The following is a 10622-nucleotide window of genomic DNA, read 5'->3' as shown; positions in this document are numbered from 1 at the left end:
TGGGCATTCCTACTTCTGTAGTGATACTGCCTCGGAAACCCAAGGAGGGGTCACTATGAGTCGGGGCCGACTCGATAGCAAACAACAACAACAACAGGGTCTGGAGATAGTACTACAAGAGTATGCACATATTTCCTGGGATTTGGGTCTCCATCCTCTGAATAGGACATTCTATGGTGGAGTCTCAGATCTGGAATGTTCTGTGAGAACACTGTGAGCCAGTGGCTCTCCAGATCAACAGAGCAGACTCCTATCCCTCTCCTCCACTTCCCATCAGCCCATGACAAATATGACTGCCAGAATTTTCTGGTGTGCATGTGGACAGAAGAGAGACTCTCCTAAGGAAGATGAATGAACTTCGAGTACTTCTGCTGGGGATTCCAGGTAAGCTCCAGGTAAGCTCTGCTACACTTACAGGTCTATGGTCTCAGCCTCCCTCCCCATCAGGACAGGGCTCCACTTCTCCCAGCCCAAGCCCTACACCTGTGGAGTTGGGGTTGGTGGTTCTTTGCCCTTTCTTGCAGATGCTGGGTGTTCTTACTAAAGTAACTGAGGCAGATGGAGGGCCAGACTCCAGGTAGAGGCTGGTCCCAAGTCAAGGACAGATAACCATCAAAGCAAGCCAGCAGGACAGAGTGGTCTGGCTGTGTCTTTCCTGCCCTATTTGTGCAGAGCTGCTGCCTCAAGGGAGTGGTACAGAGGATTTGGGGAAACTATCCCACAAGGAGCCCAGGTGGCTCAATGATTAAAGCACTTGCCTGCTAACTGAAAGGTTGATGATTCAAACCTGTCATTCACTTGACCAAAAGAAAAGATCTGGCAATCTACTTCCTTTAAGATTTCAGCCTAAAAACCCTATGGGGCCATTCTACACTGTCACATGGAGTCAATATGAATTGAAAATCAACTCAGTGGCACCTAACAACAACAAATGATGCTGAACAGTTTTCAGTGGAGCTTCCAGACTAACACAGACTAAGAAGGCCTGATGATCTACTTGTGAATATCAGCCAATGAAAACCCTATGAATTACAGTAGTCCTATTCACAATTATAATATGGGTGGAGCAGGACCAGGTTGCATTTCATTCTATTGGGCATGGGGTCACCATGAGTCAGGGCTCTCTTGAAGACAGCTAACAACACATCAACTCTTCCTGAGTCACGTAACTCACGACACATCATTCCACTGGGCTTTAACCAACTGAAAACCATTGTCATTGAGTAGATTCTAATTCACAGTGACCCTACAGGACAGAATAGAATTGATCCATAGGGTTTCCAAGTCTTAATATTTATGGAAGCCTATTACTATTCCTTTCTCCCACAGAGCAGCTGGTGGGTTGGAACTGCTGAACTTTCAGTTAGCAAGAAAGCTCTTTAAGTACTGTATCACCAGAGCTCCTTCCCAGGGCTTTGGGTCTCATCAAAACCCAAGCACACAAACCAGCATATACAAACCCTCCTCAATTCCAAGGAGAAACAAAGAACACAAAGAGAGATTTGAAGTGTCCTTTCCTTATCTGAAGCCTGATATGGGACAGGAATGTTGTGGGTAGCACCAAGGAATTCAACAAAAGAGGCATTATGTGAGGATGCAACTTGCTCTGATTTCAGTGTTAACCGCCACCCCCAATCCAGGTTTACAAACAAAAACAAAAAAACTGCCATCCAGTCAATTCTGACTCATAGCGATGCCCTTTAGGTTTCTGAGGTGGAAAATCTTTATGGAAGTAGATTGCCCAGTCTTCCTTCCATGGAATGGCTGGTGGGTTTGAACCACCAACCTTCTGGTTAGCAGTCAAATGCCTTACATACTACATCACCAGAGCTCCTTAATCCTGGGGGAATTTTGCCCTATGGAGTCCCCAGTCGCAGGGAGGACTCCTGCCCTGTGTTCAGGGTCTTTCTTCTATATTAGCAGTGCCAGCACCTCTGGGCCAGGTCTTTGAAGACAAGAGGTGGGGTAAGATTGTCACAGTGGTTAGGGAAGGAAGCCCTGGCATCCACCAACACCAATTGTCACATGACTATGCGCAAGAAGTCCATCTCTCCAACTTTGGATAGCAAACTTGGGATAGCAATCATGTCTTTTGAAAAGGTAGCTTTGAGAATTAGTGTGAGAGTAGGGGCAAGATGGCGGACTAGGCAGAAAGACTGCACAGACCCTCTCCAACAAAGAAAAGGGAAACCAGATAATACAGACACAGAAGATAATACTGGACCCCTGAGCCTTGAAGGGAAGGATATAGAAGTGGACTAAACCCCAATTAGCAGAAGAATTTACATGAAAATACCAAAAAAGGAGACATACAGAGCTGCGGTCTGGCAGTGATCCTGAGTGATCCTGATGGCATAGGCAGTTTGGAGATTCCTGAGTGGTGGTAGGACTTAAGAATTAACCTAAAAATCACCCTGGTAGCCAAGGACTGCATGGAGGACTGTGCACGGTGGCTGGGGAAAAAACGGAGAAGGTGAAGAGAAAGATGGGCTGAGCTGTGGACTTTTGCTGGTCCAGAGGGTGCCGCCATTTTGTAGGTTTAAAAAGCACCTTGACTATTTTGGATATTCAAAGAGACAGTGCTCTCACAGATTCCTGGGGCTTAAGAACACGTTCTGCTTTCCAGCAACCCCAAGGACACTCGGGACATACAAGACTGACAAGTTTTTTTGAAGGTTATTCAATTGTAATTTGTGTCTAATTGAGTAGGAGACATCAACAGTCCCCATAAGGCACAACTGCACCCACACCTCCTGCAACTTCACTTGCTGAGTGAGAGCCACTACTTCCTTCTCCATCAATGGGCCAACAATAAAAAACCACCAAGAAGAGGCAGAATCACCCTTGACTGCTCTTCACAAATAGTTAACAGAGATCTAAATACAACAACTCCATGATGCCTCGAAGACAAAGACCATCACAGTCCACACAAAGAAGCAAGATAAAGTGATAGAAACAAGGGAGCAAGATACAGACACATCCCTGAGGAAGAAGCAGCATTTGAAGTCTCTGATAAGGAATTCAAAAGAATTATCTTTAGGTATCTTCAAAGGATTGAGAGACAGACCAAAGAAAACACAGAAAAAAACCTTAGAAGAATTTTGGAAGAAAATACAAAAACAAAATGACAAATTAAATGAAAAATTAGAAATGATTCTAAATCTACAGATAGAAATCCAGAAGATTAACACTAAATTGTCAGAAATAGATAACACATTGAAAAGGCAAAGGAGTAGAATTGATACAATGGAAGGCAGAATTAATGAGATTGAAGACAAATATCTGAATACTTCTTTGGAAAGGGATCAGTCAGGAAAAAAATCAAAACAAAATGAAGAAAGCCTAAGGTTCATGTGGGATACCATCAAAAGGAATAACTTACTTGTCATTGGAATTCCAGAACAGGAGGAGAAAAACAAAACCACTGAGAAAATTGTCCAAGATTTTCTGGAGGAGAACTTCCCTGATATGATGAAAGATATATCCATTCAGGAAGTCCAACGAACCTAAACAGGATAGACCCCAAAAGAGAATTAGTATGAACGTATATTAAAGCAGTTAATACAGTGCCCAAGAGTGGTAAGTGGCTAAGAAAATACAAATACAGATAATAATAATAACAATAAAAGGGGGTGGTGGTGAAAGAAAAGAGATAGAAAAGGAGGAAGGAAGAGGGAGACAGTGTGTTTACTAAAGAAGCAGCTACCAGGATGTTCCCTGGCAAAAAGCCTTGGAGCCCTATTCCTTGATATTCCTTATTGCCAACTCGCTAAACTAGCCCTGAATTCCTCAAGGAGAGTAGCAGTTTCCAAGTATGCCTTGTGAGATACCTGCTCCCTGTTGAAAAGACAGTATTGGGAAAAAGGTTCCAGTCATGAGGACAATCCCTACCTAGTGAGCCAAGATCTCTGAAGGAAAGCAGAGAGACTGATGTGAGGGGGTAAGATGGGTGCTGCACGTAGACCAGAGGCCGAGTGACTGCCTCCTCTTGCAGGAGGTGAAGTTGAACCCTGAGCAGGAATAGGAACCAAACTCCCTGCAGGGCAGGAGAAGCAGTCCAGGCCGAGGAATCAGCTCCTAGGGGCTTGCAGCATGAGAGGAATTGGCAATACCACTCAAAATGTGGAGCCTGTGGTTCCCAAAGTCACACAGCTGGGTTCAAACCTGGATTTCTACTTCCTAACCTGTCTCCTTGACCACTGCTTGCCAGAGATGTGCCTCTCATGGCCAACTGTGTACTGCATGGTTGCTCAACCAAATCCCCAAGTCTTTACCATGAAGAGAACCTCAGATCACTAGAAAGTCCCTCAAAGAAGTGGACTGTGGTCTCCCAACTCATTCTCAGTGCCATACTCTTTCAATCCCATCAGTTCCAGCCCATAACACTGAAGAGAGGAGATGGTGGTTTGGGGACAAAGAAGAGAGGGGGAATATGGTATAATGGTAAAGAAGGCAGGCCCTCGTCCAAAGTCCTGGGGTTGAATTCAACACCAGTTATCACATAACTATGGGCAGGAGTTTCACCTTGTTGGTTTTCATCCCAATCCACAAAGTGAGACCAAGGAGGTTCCCTGGCTCCTGTTCCCAAATTATTCTGTCAGTCTTGCCCTTGAAGAGGGTCTCCACTATCACCCCTAAGACCTTAGCTAAGAGCCAGGGGCCTTGGGTCATTTGGGCAGAGCTGGGGCACACTTTCTGATGACACAGTTAAGATATGTTATCTGTAGACATGGTCCCTGCCTTTGCAAAACCCAAACCTCTCCTATAGCCTTACAAAGTTTCTGGTCCCACCATGACTTTATTGATCTGCTTTTTAACAAAGCCCTGGGCATTTAGTCTCTAGGTTCAATGAGCCTGCCTTGGGAGAGAAGCTAGTCAGCAGCAGTTTTGGAGGCTAGAAGTCTGAGTTCAAAGTGCTAGCTCTAGGGGCTGGGTGAAGGTCCTTCAACCTTGGGCTTCAGCTTTGTCTCTTGTCCCTGGCCCACTAGAGCTGGATACATCTCTTAACTGAGACAGCTGCTAGCTGCTGAGGCTGAAAAACCCAAGGTCAACAAGTAAAATGGCACAGTCCCAAGATTATCAAGCAACATGGCAGGCCATTAGTTCAAGTCCAGAAACAGTCTCAAGATCAGCAGGTTGGTGAACAAAGACTCAGCAAAATGCATGGTCCAAACTTGTCAAAAGCTCAAGAATTTTCTCAAAGTGTTTTCTGGAAGCAGACCACATCCCTAAGTCAGCTACTCAGCTGCTCCCAGTAGCTTCCACTATGGAGTTGATTACCAGTCTCACCATGGGGAATAACTATGTCCAGCTGTCCAGCCCTCAAAACCACAGCCCAGCCAAACTGACACACAACTTTAACTACTGCAGCAGGGCCGGTTGAAAACCAGCACACCTGAAGATAAATGGCTGTGTCCACACCATCAAACTAGCTGGACACCTGTGGTAACACTGGGCCCATTGTTAGGGTATGGTACTGTCCTTGTCAGCATGCCAATGGGACACATTCTTCCCACCTCTAGCTTTCCCTGCATGGGCTGCCAGGACCCACTCCAGAAGAAGGCACAATGAAGAATGAAGCTAATGAGTAGTCAAAGGCAGTTTTGAAAAATGAGCTCTTCCCTTCCATAGAAGTCAGCAGACAATGTGGAGAATCAGTTTCACGGAGCACCTGGGCATCAACCAACTCACATCCAAGGCCTCCTGCTCACTCCTCTCCACTCAATACACCTGCTCACTCCTCTCCACTCAACACAGGCTTGACTTATTTTATTTTAATCCAAGAGACTGACATGCCTTCTCTGGAATCTTTAGAGACCAAGGTGGGGTGTAGTTGGATGACAGGGGAAACTGGGGTTGTCCAATAAGGAGTTCTGACCCTACGGACTTCTGCATATGCTGGGATATATTGCCATCAAGCTGCCTCTGACTCATGGTGACCCTGTCTGTGTCAAAGTAGAACTGTGCTCCATAGGGTTTTCAATGGCTGATCTTTTGGAAGTAGATGACCAGACTTTTCTTCCTAGGTGCTTTTGGGTGGACTTGAACTTCCAATCTGTTGGTTACCAGCTGAGTGTAATAACTTTCTATCACACAGGGATATCTTATGTTACCCTGTTGTTAGTTGCAGTTGAGTCCACTCCTATTAATGGTGACCCCATGTATAACAGAGCAAAATGTGGCCTACTCTTGTCCCCTCTTCATGATAGCTGCCATGCTCAAGTCTGTTGTTTTAGCCACTGTGAATTTTGAGTGCCTCCCAACATGGGAGGTTCACCTTCTCCCACTATATTGCACAATATTCTGTTGTGATTCAGAGGTTTTTATTGGCTAATTTTCAGAAGTAGCTCTCTAGGCCTTTCTTCCCAGTCCATCTTAATCTTCTGGTATTTGAAATCTGCTTCTTAACAAAGCCCTGTGGATTTAGTCTCTAGGTTCAATGGGCCTGCCTTGGGAGAGAAGCTAATTGGCAGCAGTGTTGGAGGCTAGAAGTCTGAGTTCAAAGTGCCAGCTCTAGGGGCTGGGTGAAGGTCCTTCAATCTTGGGCTTCAGTACAATAACATCACTAGGGAGGTGCAGGGGGTGCAGACCACACCAGGTGACACTGTCAGAGGTTGTTGTTGTTAGGTGCCGCCAAGTTGTTTCTGACTAATAGCAACCTTATGTACAGCAGAATGAAACACTGTCCAGTCCTGTGCCAACCTCTCAATCCCTGCTATACCTGAGTCCATCATTGCAGCCACTGTGTCAATCCATCTTGTTGAGGGCCTTCCCCTTTTTCATTGACCCTCCATTTTACCAAGCATGATATCCTCCCCCAGTGAATGGTCCCTTCTGACAACATGACCAAAATAGGTAAGATGAAGTCTGGCCATTCTCGCTTCCAAGGAGCATTCCGGCTGCACCTCTTCCAGGACAGATTTTAGTTCTTTCAGCAGTCCATGGTACTTTCAACATCTTCACCAGCACCACAACTCAAAAGCATCAATTCTTCTTCAGTGTTCATTATTCATTGTCCAGCTCTCACATGCATATGACGTGATTGAAAATACCATGGCTTGGGTTAAGTACGCTTAGTCTTCAAGGAGCCATCTCTGTTCTTCAGCACTTCAAAGAGTTCTTTTGCAGCAACTGTCATAGGGGTGAGAAGAAAATAACTGTCTATAAAATTTTTGTGCAAGTTTCAGTGAAAATGTATTAATTTTTTTTTTAAAATAAAAGTATCTCTGTAGTTAGTTATAACAAAAACATTTTTTGTAAATTCAGCTTACAAGTATAAATATACTGACAAGGCTAAAACTCTATGCTAATTTACTTTTTGAACCTTTTAATGCACTTTTATTAAAGCTGTCATTATTGCCCAATTACAATGACACTTCCAATCAAGTGGTTTCATCTGTACATGCTACAAGCTCACGCTGTTATTTTTGTTGCTGCCAGTAATTTTATAGTTGCTGATTTTGTCACATTTTGTGCTGTTTTATATCAATTACTTTTTTGAAAATGAAGTAGTATACATAACTATGTATACATAAAAATTACCTGGGAATCTTGTTTCCCAAAAAACCAAACTGCCGTGGAGTCGGACCCAACTCATAGCGACCCTTCCTTGGGTTTCCGAAGGGGTATCACTACGGAACTAGATTGCCCAATCTTCCTTCTGAGGAGTGGCTGGTGAGTTTGAACCACCAGCCTTCTGGTTAGCAGTCAAATGCCTTAGGCACTATGCCACCAGAGCTAAACATTGGTAAAATGTGGATTCTGATTCAGCATATCTGGGTTGGAAATGTAGATTTTCAGCAGGAGGTCAAACTAGAATGAATTGGTTCAAAGCTCTGGTTAGAGGGGCTGAGAAGAGTTTTGAAATGTTTCTTGCCTTAACAAATTGAACAAAAGCCCATCTATCAACAGTCAAGATGAGGAGATACTTCATCAGGGGATGAAGCTAGTTCAGGTCTGCTGGAGAGGCCAGAGAGTTAATGCCCAACAGCAAACTACCCAAAGGAGCACTGTTGGCAAAATGGTTAAGCATCCGTTCAGCTGCTTACTGAATGGTTGGTAGTTCAAACCTACCCAGCAGCACCATGGAAGAAAGGCCTGGTGATCTGTTTCCATAAAGATTACAGCCAAGAAAACCCTTTGGGATGTTCTACCCTGTCATATGGGAATTGGAATTGACTCAGCAGCACCCAACAACAACAGCAGTAGTGAATTAAGCAGACACAAGATTTTAAAAGTGAATCTCAATATGGCTCATAAGATTTATGTCTACCCCAGACAAGGGAGCCACCAGTCTCTAAGTCCCTCTGTCCCCTCACTAGTCCCGACTCCCATAGGCCTGTTTGCTTGTTTTATTTCAGCAGGAGTCAGCAAACTTTTGTTCTGTAAAGGGCCATGTAATCAGTATGTTAGGCTTGGTAGGCCCAATGGTCTCACTACTTAACTCTATAGTGCAAAAGCAGAGTCAAGAAATGGGTGTGGTTGGTTTGTGGTTTATTTACAAAATAGGATTAAACTGATTCCTTTCAGAATCTGGGTTCAGGCACTTAATGTGAAAGAGAACTGTCCGATATGACAGACAATTTGCCTTGAGCAAGTCATTCCCTCTATTCAGCTCTCCATTTCCTCATTTGCTAATAAAGGAGGACTAGACAGGAAGCTTTCAAACTGTGCTCTGCAGAACCTGTGATTCAGGTATCTCTAAAGGCTTGGGGTGGGGTTGGAGGAGACCAACAGAGCACATGGCTTCCCCTTCAATCTATTCAACATCTTTATATTGTGTTGTTATTAGGTGCCATTGAGTCGGCTCCAACTCATAGCAACCATATGCACAACAGAATGAAACACTGCCCAGTCCTGTGCCAGCCTCACAATCTTTGCCATACCTGAGCCCACTGTCGCAGCCACCTTGTCAATCCATGTCATTGGGGCCTTCCCCTTTTTCGCTGACCCTCCACTTTACCAAGCATGATATCCTTCTCCAGGGAACAGTACCTTCTGACAGCATGACAATAGTAGGTGAGATAATGTCTGGCCATTCTTACTTCCAAGGAACATTCTAGCTGCACTTCTTCCAGGACAGATTTGTTAGTTCAGCATCTTCATGTGTTTCATTAAAGAGGGTGCATTGTACTGCTAAAAACAATTTAAAGACTACTGGTCTCCATGAGCTTAGGTCCTCAAGTAGTTTTCTGTAGCTTTAGGCCCTAAGCAATTGGTGCTCCCCGGGGGAGAAGTTGATTTCTGTCAGGAGTGGTAGCTGAGCAGCATCATTGGTGGCAGCTTTTGCCCCAAATTGGACCCTGAGTTTTGAGTACCAAAACCTATTGCCATTGAGTCTATTCTGACTCATGGCAACCTCATGGGTTACAGAGTAGAACTGAGGTCCATAGTGTTTTCTAAGAAGCAGATCACCAGGCCTTTTCTTCTGCAGAGCAGCTGGGTGTGGTTAAACCATCATCTTTTCAGTTAATAGCCAAGAGCTTAACCATTTGTGCTACCTGTTGTTGTTGTTATGTGCGTCGAGTGGGACCTGACTCATAGCGACTCCTCCTTGGGTTGCTGAGGCAGTATCACTACGGAAGTAGATTGCCCAACCTTCCTTTGTGCTACCTAGGAACCTTCTTTTGAGTACAAACCCTCAGAATCCCTATCAGCTCCTGGAGAGGTTCCCTCTCTGTCATTCCTTGGTTACAGAAACATGGAGAACTGTAGGCCCATGCAATCCTTCCAGACCAAGTGCTGGAGGACAATTGCATTAGAATCTGAGGAACGCTTGCTTCAGGTTGCTTCTGGAATATGGCCTTAGTCAGCAGCTCCAGGATGGCTACCTGTGTGCCCAAGCTCTCCCAGCAGCAGGCTTGTCTTTGTCCAGGAGTGTAGTGAGTGGGACCTCATGGTATTTCACAGATGGTCAGGAAAGGCTTGTTGTTGTTGTTGTTATGTGCCATCAAGTCAGACCTGACTCATAGTGACCCCTCCTTGGGTTTCCGAGGCAGTATCACTACGGAAGTAGATTTCCCCATCTTCCTTCCGAGGAGTGGCTGGTGGGTTTGAACTGCCAGCCTTCTGGTTAGCAGTCAAGTGCCTTAGGCACTATGCTACCAGAGCTCCCAGGACAGAGTACCAGAGCTTAGGGGTTATATTTTTACAAATATCAGCTGCCTCATGGGTCCACTCCCCAAGGCAGAAGTGCCTATTATCCCTGTACAGAGTGGCCTGGTCTAGGTGGCCAATGATCATAGCTCTGGGTTGTCAGAACCAGCCTCTGCAGAGCCAAAGCAGACAGGTGGCTGGGGTCCAGTGTGCCATCCTGTGTCACAGTGGGGATGCCCAGGAAGCACCCAACATAGGCCAATACAGCTGCCATTCCATCGAGGTGGAAAGAACTAGCCCTGTTATGGATTGATCTGTCTCCTAAAATCATATGTTGAAGTCCTAACCATCAACCCCCCCACCTGTGTAAGTGACTCTGTTTGGAAGAAGGGTTTTTCTTTTGTTATGTTAATGAGGTCATAACTGCAGTTGTTGTTATGTGCCCTCGAGTTGGTGCCGACTCATAGTGACCCTTCTTTGGGTTGCTGAGACAGTATCACTACGGAAGTAGATTGCCCAACCTTCCT

Source organism: Orycteropus afer, unplaced genomic scaffold, assembly GCF_000298275.1.
Source record: "Orycteropus afer afer isolate SDZICR_OR568_19922 unplaced genomic scaffold, OryAfe1.0 scaffold00179, whole genome shotgun sequence".
NCBI classification, from domain to species: Eukaryota; Metazoa; Chordata; class Mammalia; order Tubulidentata; family Orycteropodidae; genus Orycteropus; species Orycteropus afer.
The sequence above is the reverse complement of the archived record's forward strand: the minus strand, read 5'-3'. Positions refer to the sequence as shown.